The sequence below is a fragment of the Bos grunniens genome, chromosome 5, assembly GCF_055505025.1.
Source record: "Bos grunniens cultivar Pamir isolate PY7600 chromosome 5, Bosgru_T2T1.0, whole genome shotgun sequence".
NCBI lineage: Eukaryota > Metazoa > Chordata > Mammalia > Artiodactyla > Bovidae > Bos > Bos grunniens.
The window spans coordinates 101,306,019-101,318,487 of record NC_141169.1 but is presented as its reverse complement, the minus strand read 5'-3'; the positions used below and the strand labels follow the sequence as shown (position 1 = coordinate 101,318,487).

Sequence of the window (12,469 nt, the reverse complement as noted above, 5' to 3'; positions counted from 1 at the left end):
TCCTCTTTGATTTCTTTCACCAGTGTTTTATAGTTTTCTATATATAGGTCTTTAGTTTCTTTAGGTAGATATATTCCTAAGTATTTTATTCTTTCCGTTGCAATGGTGAATGGAATTGTTTCCTTAATTTCTCTTTCTGTTTTCTCATTATTAGTGTATAGGAATGCAAGGGATTTCTCTGTGTTGATTTTATATCCTGCAACTTTACTATAATCATTGATTAGTTCTAGTAATTTTCTGGTGGAGTCTTTAGGGTTTTCTATATAGAGGATCATGTCATCTGCAAACAGTGAGAGTTTTACTTCTTCTTTTCCAATTTGGATTTCTTTTATTTCTTTTTCTGCTCTGATTGCTGTGGCCAAAACTTCCAAAACTATATTGAATAGTAATGGTGAAAGTGGGCACCCTTGTCTTGTTCCTGACTTTAGAGGAAATGCTTTCAATTTTTTCACCATTGAGGATAATGTTTGCTGTGGGTTTGTCATATATAGCTTTTATTATGTTGAGGTATGTTCCTTCTATTCCTGCTTTCTGGAGAGTTGTTATCATAAATGGATGTTGAATTTTGTCAAAGGCTTTCTCTGCATCTATTGAGATAATCATATGGTTTTTATTTTTCAATTTGTTAATGTGGTGTATTACATTGATTGATTTGCGGATATTGAAGAATCCTTGCATCCCTGGGATAAAGCCCACTTGGTCATGGTGTATGATCTTTTTAATGTGTTGTTGGATTCTGATTGCTAGAATTTTGTTAAGGATTTTTGCATCTATGTTCATCAGTGATATTGGCCTGTAGTTTTCTTTTTTTGTGGGATCTTTGTCAGGTTTTGGTATTAGGGTGATGGTGGCCTCATAGAATGAGTTTGGAAGTTTACTTTCCTCTGCAATTTTCCGGAAGAGTTTGAGCAGGATAGGTGTTAGCTCTTCTCTAAATTTTTGGTAGAATTCAGCTGTGAAGCCGTCTGGACCTGGGCTTTTGTTTGCTGGAAGATTTTTGATTACAGTTTCAATTTCCATGCTTGTGATGGGTCTGTTAAGATTTTCTATTTCTTCCTGGTCCAGTTTTGGAAAGTCGTACTTTTCTAAGAATTTGTCCATTTCTTCCACGTTGCCCATTTTATTGGCATATAATTGTTGATAGTAGTCTCTTATGATCCTTTGTATTTGTGTGTTGTCTGTTGTGATCTCTCCATTTTCATTTCTAGTTTTATTGATTTGATTTTTCTCCCTTTGTTTCTTGATGAGTCTGGCTAATGGTTTTTCAATTTTATTTATCCTTTCAAAGAACCAGCTTTTGGCTTTGTTGATTTTTGCTATGGTCTCTTTTGTTTCTTTTGCATTTATTTCTGCCCTAATTTTTAAGATTTCTTTCCTTCTATTAACCCTGGGGTTCTTCATTTCTTCCTTTTCTAGTTGCTTTATGTGTAGAGTTAGGTTATTTATTTGACTTTTTTCTTGTTTCTTGAGGTATGCCTGTATTGCTATGAACTTTCCCCTTAGGGCTGCTTTTACAGTGTCCCACAGGTTTTGGGTTTTTGTGCTTTAATTTTCATTCGTTTCTATGCAAATTTTGATTTCTTTTTTGATTTCATCTGTGATTTGTTGGTTATTCAGCAGCGTGTTGTTCAGCCCCCATATGTTGGAATTTTTAATAGTTTTTCTCCTGTAATTGAGATCTAATCTTACTGCATTGTGGTCAGAAAAGATGCTTGGAATGATTTCTATTTTTTTGAATTTACCAAGGCTAGATTTATGGCCCAGGATGTGATCTATCCTGGAAAAGGTTCCATGTGCGCTTGAGAAAAAGGTGAAATTCATTGTTTTGGGATGAAATGTCCTATAGATACCAATTAGGTCTAACTGGTCTATTGTATAATTTAAAGTTTGTGTTTCCTTGTTAATTTTCTGTTTATTTGATCTATCCATAGGTGTGAGTGGGGTATTAAAGTCTCCCACTATTACTGTGTTATTGTTAATTTCTCCTTTCATACTTGTTAGCATTTGTCTTACATATTGCAGTGCTCCCGTGTTGGGTGCACATATATTTATAATTGTTATATCTTCTTCTTGGATTGACCCTTTGATCATTATGTAGTGACCATCTTTGTCTCTTTTCACAGCCTTTGTTTTAAAGTCTATTTTATCTGATATGAGTATTGCTACTCCTGCTTTCTTTTGGTCCCTATTTGCATGGAAAATTTTTTTCCAGCCTTTCACTTTCAGTCTGTATGTGTCCCCTCCTTTGAAGTGGGTCTCTTGTAGATAACATATGTAGGGGTCTTGTTTCTGTATCCATTCAGCCAGTCTTTGTCTTTTGGTTGGGGCATTCAACCCATTTATGTTTAAGGTAATTACTGATAAGTATGATCCCGTTGCCATTTACTTTATTGTTTTGGGTTTGAATTTATATACCGTTTTTGTGTTTCCTGTCTAGAGAATATCCTTTAGTATTTGTTGGAGAGCTGATTTTGTGGTGCAGAATTCTGTCAGTTTTTGCTTGTCTGAAAAGCTTTTGATTTCTCCTTCATATTTGAATGAGATCCTTGCTGGGTACAATAATCTGAGCTGTAGGTTATTTTCTTTCATCTTTTTAAGTATGTCTTGCCATTCCCTCCTGGCTTGAAGAGTTTCTATTGAAAGATCAGCTGTTATCCTTATGGGAATTCCCTTGTGTGTTATTTGTTGTTTTTCCGTTGCTGCTTTTAATATTTGTTCTTTGTGTTTGATCTTTGTTAATTTGATTAATATGTGTCTTGGGGTGTTTCGCCTTGGGTTTATCCTGTTTGGGACTCTCTGGGTTTCTTGGACTTGGGTGATTATTTCCTTCCCCATTTTAGGGAAGTTTTCAACTATTATCTCCTCAAGTATTTTCTCATGGTGTTTCTTTTTTCTTCTTCTTCTGGGACCCCTATGATTCGAATGTTGTAGCGTTTAATATTGTCCTGGAGGTCTCTGAGATTGTCCTCATTTCTTTTAATTCGTTTTTCTTTTATCCTCTCTGATTCATTTATTTTTACCATTCTATATTCTAATTCACTAATCCTATCTTCTGCCTCTGTTATTCTACTATTTGTTGCCTCCAGAGTGTTTTTAATTTCATTTATTGCATTATTCATTATATATTGACTCTTTTTTATTTCTTCTAGATCCTTGTTAAACCTTTCTTGTATCTTCTCAATCCTTGTCTCCAGGCTATTTATCTGTGATTTCATTTTGATTTCAAAATTTTGGATCAATTTCACTATCATTATTTGGAATTCTTTATCAGGTAGATTCCCTATCTCTTCCTTTTTTGTTTGGTTTGGTGGGCATTTATCCTGTTCCTTTATCTGCTGGGTATTCCTCTGTCTCTTCATCTTGTTTAAATTGCTGAGTTTGGGGTGTCCTTTCTGTATTCTGGCAGTTTGTGGAGTTCTCTTTATTGTGGCATTTCCTCGCTGTGTGTGGGTTTGTACAGGTGGCTTGTCAAGGTTTCCTGGTTAGGGAAGCTTGTGTCTCTGTTCTGGTGGGTGGAGCTGTATTTCTTCTCTCTGGAGTGAAATGAAGTGTCCAGTAATGAGTTATGAGATGTCTATGGTTTTGGGGTGACTTTGGGCAGCCTGTATCTTGGAGCTCAGGGCTGTGTTCCTTTGTTGCTGGAGAATTTGCTTGGTATGTCTTGCCCTGGAACTTGTTGGCCCTTGTGTGGTGCTTCGTTTCAGTGTAGGTATGGAGGCATTTGATGAGCTCCTGTCAATTAATGTTCCTTGGAGTCAGGAGTTCCCTGGAGTCAGGGTTTGGACTTAAGCCTCCTGCTTCCAGTTATCAGTCTTATTTTTACAGTAGTTTCAAAACTTCTCCTTCTATACAGCACCATTGATAAAACATCTACATTACAGATGAAAAGTTTCTCTACCATGAGGGTCACCCAGAGAGGTTCACAGCATTACATGGAGAAGAGAAGAGGGAGGAGGGACTTAGAGGTGACCCGAATGAGATGAGATGGAATCAATAGAGGAGAGAGTGGGCTAGCCAGTAATCACTTCCTTATGTGCACTTCACAACTGGACCACTCAGAGATGTTCACAGAGTTATACAGAGAAGAGAAGGAGGAAAGAGACAGAGGTGGCCAGGAGGATAAAAGGGGGGAATGAAAAGGAGGGAGATAGATCCAGCCAGTAATCAGTTCCTTAAGTGTTCTCCACCATCTGGAACACACAGAGATTCATAGAGTTGGGTAGAGTAGAGAGGGGTTAGGGAGAAGACACAGGCGACCTGGTGGAGAAAAAGGAGAGTCCAAAGGGAGAGAGAGCAGTCAAACCAGTGATCTCGCTCCCTAGTGAAAAATGAGTACTGAAGACTGGGTTCTTAAAGGTACAAAATTGGTAACAAATACATAAAAGCAAAAATTAAAAATCTAGAGTAGAGTTTGGAGTTTCAAAAATACGATGTTAAAGAAAAGAAGAAGGAAAAGAAAGAGAGAAAAAATGAATAAACAAAAACAAACAAGGTCGCAAAAATTATAAAGAAAATATAGGTACAAAATTGATAACTAATACCAAAAAGCAAAAGTTAAAAACCTAGAGTAGTTTGGAATTTCAAAAATACAGTGTTAAAAAAAGGAAGACGAAAAATAAAGAGCAAAAAACAAACAAACAAACAAAAACAAAGTCGCAAAAATTATAAAGAAAATACAGGTACAAAATTGATAACAAATACCAAGAAGCATAAATTAAAAATCTAGAGTAGAGTTTGGAATTTCAGATATACAATGTTATATAAAAGAAGAAGAGAAAGAAACAGAGAAAAAAAAAGTCACAGAAATTATAAAAAAAAAAAACTATAGGTAAAAAATTGATAACAAATACCAAAAGGCTATAAATAAAAATCTAGAGTAGAGTTTGGAATTTCAAAAATACAATGTTAAAGAAAAGAAGAAGAAAAAAAAAAGGTCAAAAAATTTATAAAAAATGTATATATGAAGTTTGCTTTAAAAAAATAAGTTTTTTTTGTTTTGTTTTGTTTTTTTTACAAAGTAATAGGTTATAAAAGTGAAAACTAAAGGAATAATAGAGGACTCAAAATTTTTTTAAAAAATTAAAAGAAAAAAAAAGAATGATTGTAAAAATAGTAAAAATATATCTAGGACTTTCTCTGGTTTTGTTGTGAGTATTGTGGGTTCAGTTCATTTTTGGCTAGTTCCTTGGTCTGACTTATATTTCTCAAGATCTATAGGCCCCTTCCTAATGTAGTCGGTACTAACCACAAGGTTTTAATCTATTGCCTGTAGCTTCCAAGGCGGTTCCCTCTGTTATAGCTTCTGTTTGCTGGTCTCTTCAGTGTCTGGTTTCTGCTCTGATCAAAGGGGACGGTGGCGGACACTTTTTTTTTTTTTTTTAGGCTCACTTGTTCAGTTGCGCTGTGGGGAGGGAGGGAGGGATGCTGCAAACAAGTAACACTGGCGTGTGCTCACAGTGCCTCAGCCACACTGGATCTGCCCCAGCTCACGGCGCGTGTAGCCTCCCTGCCCACACTGCTCAGGCTCTAGGTTGCTCTGCCAGGAACCATCCGTGGCCGGCCCTGGGCTGCCTGCACCTCCCAGGTCCAAGCCGCTCGGGTTTAGGCACTCAGGTAATCCTCAGAGGCGCAGACTCGGTTGGGCCTGCGTTTTGTGCCCGTCCCAGGTCCGAGCAGCTCAGGTGATGAGGTGTTTGGCAAGCGCTATTGCTGCGACTTATCACCTCCCTGCCGCTAGTTTATCTAGGTGTACAACCGGCACACCTTCTCAGGCAGATGTTGACTGTCCAGACCCCCAAGAAGTTTTAGTTAGCAAAGAAGCCTGCTTACAGTTTTATAGATAATGTCTCTCTGGGGCTGCGATTGCCCCCTTCTGGCTCTGGCTGCCTGTTACCAGAGGGGGATGGTCTGCAGCTGGCTATCTCTGTTCAGTCCTTTGTTCTGTGCATGGGCCTGGCGGTGTCTTAGGTTAGGGCTGGCTTTTCGCGTGGTAGATATCCCACAGTCTTGTTTGCTAGCCCAAATTATTTCGCTCAGATAGGGCTCAGGGTATTCAGGCCAGATCCTTACTCTAAGCGATGCAGCCCACGCAGCGCCTCCCTGCCCAGCCCCTGCTTGCTAGTGGCGTGTGCAGGCGTCTGCGCTGCTTCTCCTCTGGGGGAGTTACCATAAGGCTCGCAATCTGCAGGTTTTAATTGTTTATTTATTTTTCCTACCTGTTATGTTGCCCTCTGTGCTTCCAAGGCTCGGCACAGATTTGGCAGTGAGAAGGTTTCCTTGTGTTTGGAAACTTCTCTCTTTTTAAGACTCCCTTCCTGGGATGAAACTCCGTCCCTCCCTCTTTTGTCTCTTTTTTTGTCTTTTATATTTTTTCCTACCTCCTTTCGAAGTCTTGGGTTGCTTTTCTGGGTGCCTGATGTCCTCTGCTGGCATTCAATAGTTGTTCTGTGGAATTTACTCGGCCTTTATATGTTCTTTTGATGAATTTGTGGGGGAGAAAGTGTTCTCCCTGTCCTACTCCTCCGCCATCTTGGGAAATACCTCAAATTAATTTTTAAATTCATTGCAATCCCATTCAAAAATCTTAACAAATTTTTAAATAAAGTTGACAAACTGACATAAGTTTACATAATTCTTCACACATCTGTAAGTAAGCCAGGCACTCCTAACAAAGGACAAGATTGTAAAACTTGCTCTACCAGTCATCAATAGTTACAAACCTATAGTAATTTAGAGAGTGTAATGCCATGCTACAGAAAGAAAAGCAGATATATAGAATAAAGTTATGTCCTATACTATTTTCTTGGGCTCCACAATCATTGCAGATGGTGATTGCAGCCTTGAAATTAAAAGACACTTGCTCCCTGGAAGAAAAACTATGACCAACACTTACAGCATATTAAAAAATGGAAATAATACTTTACCAATAAAGTCCATATAGTCATATTATGGTTTTTCTGGTAGTCATGTATGGATGTAAGAGTTGGAACATAAAGAAAGCTGAGCACTAAAGAATTGATCCTTTTGAACTGTGGTGTTGGAGAAGACTCTTGAGAGTCCTTTGGACAGCAAGGAGATCAAACCAGTCCATCCTAGAGGAAATCAGTCCTGAATATTCACTTGAAGCACTGTTGCTGAAGTTGAAGCTCCAATACTTTGGCCACCTGATACGAAGAACTGACTCACTGGGAAAAACCCTTATGATAACCCTGAAATATTGAAGGCAGGAGAAAGGGACGACAGAGGATGAGATGGTTGGAGGGCATCACTGACTTGATGGACATGAGTTTGAGCAAGCTTCGAGAGTTGGTGATGGACAGTGAAGCCTGGTGTGCTGCATAGAGCCCATGGGGTTGCAAAGAGTTGGACATGACTGAGCGACTAAACTGACTGAATTGATGGAACAAAGTGGAGATATCCATTCACAAATAAAGACTATTTAATGATATATCAAGGTATTGACTAGGTGATCCTGTTTCCAATAATTGGGCTTGGACACTGGTCCTAGTTTTTCTTTTCTAGCTTGATGTTGCCTTAATAGACAGAAGTAGTGTTTGTTGTAAGGTGTAGGCAACCTATGTTAATTTTGTGGTCTGAAGTGCTTAGCTATCACATGAAAAAAGATAATTTGATCCCTATGATACCATACATAAATAACTTCTTCATGGATTGTAGACCTAAATGCAAAAAGCAAACTGACAAAGATTTAGTATTAATGTAATGTTTACCCAAGCTAATTCTGTGTTTATGATAAAAGAAGAGTATTATAATTCAGTTATATTTACAGAAATGTAAGGTAAAATCTCTTGCTGTGGAAATACTATCTTCCCTTTTTCCTACCGTATATTTCTATACAAAAGCACACAATTACACACATATATAGTCATTTTGAAAGTGAATATACCTGACAACTATAATTCATGGATATATTATTTCTGATTATATTCAATTTGAACTTTGACTGCTTTTTAAAAGTCACCTCAAAACTAATTATCCTTTATTGTCAAGCTTATAATTTTTATTTCTTGTCTACTGATGCTGCTACTTAACTGATGATTTTATTTTCTCCTTCCATCTCACATGGTTCTTCATAACATATCTATATTCCCCATTCCTATGAATGGTGTAATCTCTCTAATCCTTTCACATAACATCTTTTCTTTCAAATATCTTAAAATATCTATTGCTAGAGAAATGTTTCAATTATATGACATATAATATATGTCACATATTATATATTTTATATATATATATCTAAGAAGAATTTCTATGATAAATGATTGTAAGAAGACACAAACAGTGAAAGGGAAATATGAGAAGCATTAAAAAAAACTCTTAACTAAACACATTTAATTGATTTAATTCAATATTTCAGAATTAATTCATTTAGCAAGCTCAATTTAAATATATGCACTGTGAACACTGTACAGAAACAAATGTAAGAGATTTTTTAAACCTCAAATAAATAGTTTGCTCACTAGAGGTGCATTTTACTAACCAATATGACATTTGAACCCATATTTCAACTCTTGTTTCACATAGTGTTTTTTATGTGGCTGTCATTGTTGCTGCATTTCCATCCTGCAAGATTACCGCCCTTAAGTTAGACAACTAGAAATTTGTTATGTAATCAATAAATTGATTGCAAGTTATTTAAATACTATAGATACAAACTTTATAGTAGATTTTAAAACCAAGAATTTAAGATCAAGAATTATTTTAAAAACTAATGCTTTCAGTTGGTGATTTATAAAATATGAATGATCACCAGAAGATGGATCATTAGCACCATGGACCTGTTAAATAAAAGTGAATTCTGCTTACAGGGAAATTTTAATGTCATACACTCCAAATGGCTAATAATTTGTCACTTTGCTAAGACAAATACAGCAAAGACTGTTAAAAGAGAAAGGCAAGGCAAATGTGAGTTGCACTGATGCAAGTGATACCTCTTTTTCTTGGACTATATTTCATGATTAAAGCTCTTCTGAAGTAAAAAAAAAAAAAAAGACAAATATGTAGGGTGCCTGGGCCAACTTAAGAAAGGCACATTAGTGTCTGTTCAGTTCAGTTCAGTCGCTCAGTCATGTCCAACTTTTTGCGACCCCACAAACCACAGCACACCAGCCCTCCCTGTCCATCACTGCTCCCGGAGTTTACCCAAACTCATATCCATTGATTCGGTGATGCCATCCAACCGTCTCATCCTCTGTCGTCCCCTTCTCCTCCTGCCCTCAATCTTTCCCAGTATCAGGGTCTTTTCAAATGAGTCAGTTCTTTGCATCAGGTGGTCAAATTATTGGAGTTTCAGCTTCAACATAAGTCCTTCCAATGAATACTCAGGACTGATCTCCTTTAGGATGGACTGGTTGGATCTCCTTGCAGTCCAAGGGACTCTCAAGAGTCTTCTCCAACACCACAGTTCAAAAGCATCAATTCTTCAGCGCTCAGCTCTCTTTATAGTCCAACTCTCGCATCCATACATGACTAGTGGAAAAACCATAGCCTTGGCTAGACAGACCTTTGTTGACAAAGTAATGTCTCTGCTTTTTAATATGCTGTCTAGGTTCATCATAACTTTCCTTCCAAGGATTAAGCGTCTTTTAATTTCATGGTTGCAGTCACCATCTTCAGTGATTTTGGAGCCCCCCCCAAAATAAAGTCAGCCACTGTTTCCACTGTTTCCCCATCTATTTCCCAGGAAGTGATGGGACTGGATGCCATGATCTTAGTTTTCTGACTGTTGAGCTTTAAACCAACTTTTTCACTCTCCTCTTTCACTTTCATCAAGAGGCTCTTAAGTTCTTCTCTTTCTGCCATAATGGTGGTGTCACCTGCATATCTGAGGACATTGATATTTCTCCCAGCAATCTGGATTCCAGCTTGTGCTTCAATGAGTCCAGCATTTCTCATGATGTACTCTGCATATAAGTTAAATATGCAGGTGACAATATACAGCCTTGATGTACTCCTTTTCCTATTTGGAACCAGTCTGTTGTTCCATGTCCAGTTCTTTTTTTTTGTTTGTTTCAGCTGTTTTAAGTCAAAGATCTTTATTTTTGGCTTCTTTTTAAAGAAAGCTCTTCTAAGAATTACATATGAAAGATCACGCGTAAATCACACTTCTTCCATGGATTAATAAAAATACAGTTTTCATGATTTGTAAATATCTGTTTTTAGGGGATCCAGAGAGCTGGAAAAATGCTGCTGGGTTTTTCTGGCCTACCACTGAATTGTCTATAAGTCAGTTAGAAGGACGCATGTGTATCGTGGGTACGTTATTTCCCACCAAGAGAAACAGAGCCTCAGCATCTGGACCGTGCTTATCTCAGGAAATTGGCAGTGACTGGCTCTGAAGGGAAGTTGGTTCTGCTGGAGCGGCACGGGGGCACTGCTTCCTCCCAGGGGAAGTGGGCACAGATGCAGACCCCCGCGGAGCTTGGGGCACAGCCAGTGACTCATTCACTGCTCTTCACCAGCCAAACCTCGTTGCGATGTCCGTAGGGCTTCATGGGAGGGTCATACCCAGTGCAGAAGTAGAAGTCAGTCTGGTACTTGGCTGTGCTCTCCAGGGCGGACCGCAGCTGGATGGCTTGGGCAGCGTAATCAGCTGCCTTAGCATAACCACCAAACTGCGTGGAATAGACAGTGATGCCTTCCCTGTCTTCGATCTTAATGCTGTCATCGCTGGGAGCTGGTGGGTCGCTTTGAAACTTGTTTGGAATCCAGAACCAGACTTTTAATTTCTTCTGTAGGTCCCCATCGTCACTGGGGAACACAGCAAAGGAAATAGGAACTGTCATCCCCATTCCGAGTCCCTTATCATTGGAGCCTCCCACATACTTCATGACTTTCGGCATTGCCTCCCTCAGAGCCTCATCCACAGGCTTATCTGTCACTTCCACTGTGGCAAACTTCCCGCCTTCACAGGCCCTCTCCTCATAGAAGACATCTCCCTTGCTCCCTTTGCTCAGGACCTGCCAAGGCCAAGTCTCTACGCTCCCGAACAGCGAGTTCTTGATCATGCCCAACATGGTGTCGCCGTGGTGCTCAGGACACACGGGGAAACACGGGGTAGGGGAAAAGGGTCCATGTCCAGTTCTAACTGTTGCTTTCTGACCTGCATACAGGTTTCTCAAGAGGCAGGTCAGGTGGTCTGGTATTCCCATCTCTTGAAGAATTTTCCACAGTTTATTGTCATCCACACAGTCAAAGGCTTTGGCATAGTCAATAAAGCAGAAATAGATGTTTTCCTGGAACTCTCTTGCTTTTTTGATGATCCAGTGAATGTTGGCAATTTGATCTCTGGTTCCTCTGCTTTTTCTAAAACCAGCTTGAACATCTGGAAGTTCATGGTTCACATATTGCTGAGGCCTGGCTTGGAGAATTTTGAGCATTACTTTACTAGCATGTGAGATGAGTGCAATAGTTTGAACATTCTTTGGCACTGCCTGTCTTTGGGATTGGAATGAAAACTGACCTTTATTAGTCTTGTGGCCACTGCTGAGTTTTCCAAATTTGCTGGCATACTGAGTGCAGCACTTTCACAGTATCATCTTTTAGGATTTGAAATAGCTCAACTGGAATTCAGTCACCTCCACTGGCTTTGTTCATAGTGATGCTTCCTAAGGCCCACTTGACTTCACACTCCAGGATGTCTGACTCTAGGTGAGTGATCACACCATCATGATTATCTGGGCCATGATTATTAATGTCTGTAGGTAATATAATTGTCCAGGACTAATAGAACAAATTCAGCTGAAGCAGTGCTGTATAAATTGGGCTTTATAGCTAAATCTTTTGTGTAAACCTATGGCAGTAGGAAATTTACTAAGAGAAAAGAATTACACTGTATTTTCCCCTATCTATAGAAAGAAACACTTCAGTTATCTTAAACGCTAATACACCTGTAGTTAATCAATAAATTAGTCCTTGAACAAAATACTTTTATTGTTTGCAAGGTTCCAAACACTGTGACGGGTGTGTCGTACAGGACACAGAGAAATCTGTGATCTAATCACAGTTCTCTAAGACCCAACAACATAGACAGGAGAAATAATCCCACAAATCTAAATACAATAAAGATTGGAAAAGCATGTAAGGCAGTAATAGAAATATGTGCTAATGTCATACTAGATAATTTGCAAAATGAATGGTTTAGTTTAAAATTTTTATAGAAAAAATAAATAATTTCTGGCTACAGCAGTAGTAGACATTTCTCAGAGAGGAAGAGGGGAGTGGGTAGAAACTGAAGGTAGAAATAAGTTAATTATATCATTACATATGATATATCTTAGATGATTACACATGTAGAAGAATGTGTATGTGAAAACTGTTAGTAAGAAGAGCTGGATAACTTAGAAAATGTAAACAGTGATTGTTGTTTTGTTCAGTCACTGAGTTGTGTCTGTCTCTTTGCAACACCATAGACTGCAGCCCACCAGGCTTTCCTGTCCTTCACTATTTCCTG

At 38.5% G+C, this 12,469-nt stretch overlaps 1 pseudogene across 1 annotated transcript; it reads right to left on the bottom strand.

The window, feature by feature from the left end:
- Window positions 1-10,018: 10,018 nt before the first annotated feature.
- LOC147372758 (heme-binding protein 1 pseudogene) lies at window positions 10,019-11,074 on the bottom strand (annotated as a pseudogene). Its single transcript, XR_015164906.1, has one exon. The product of XR_015164906.1 is annotated as a heme-binding protein 1 pseudogene (transcript).
- Between the last annotated feature and the right edge of the window lie 1,395 nt (window positions 11,075-12,469).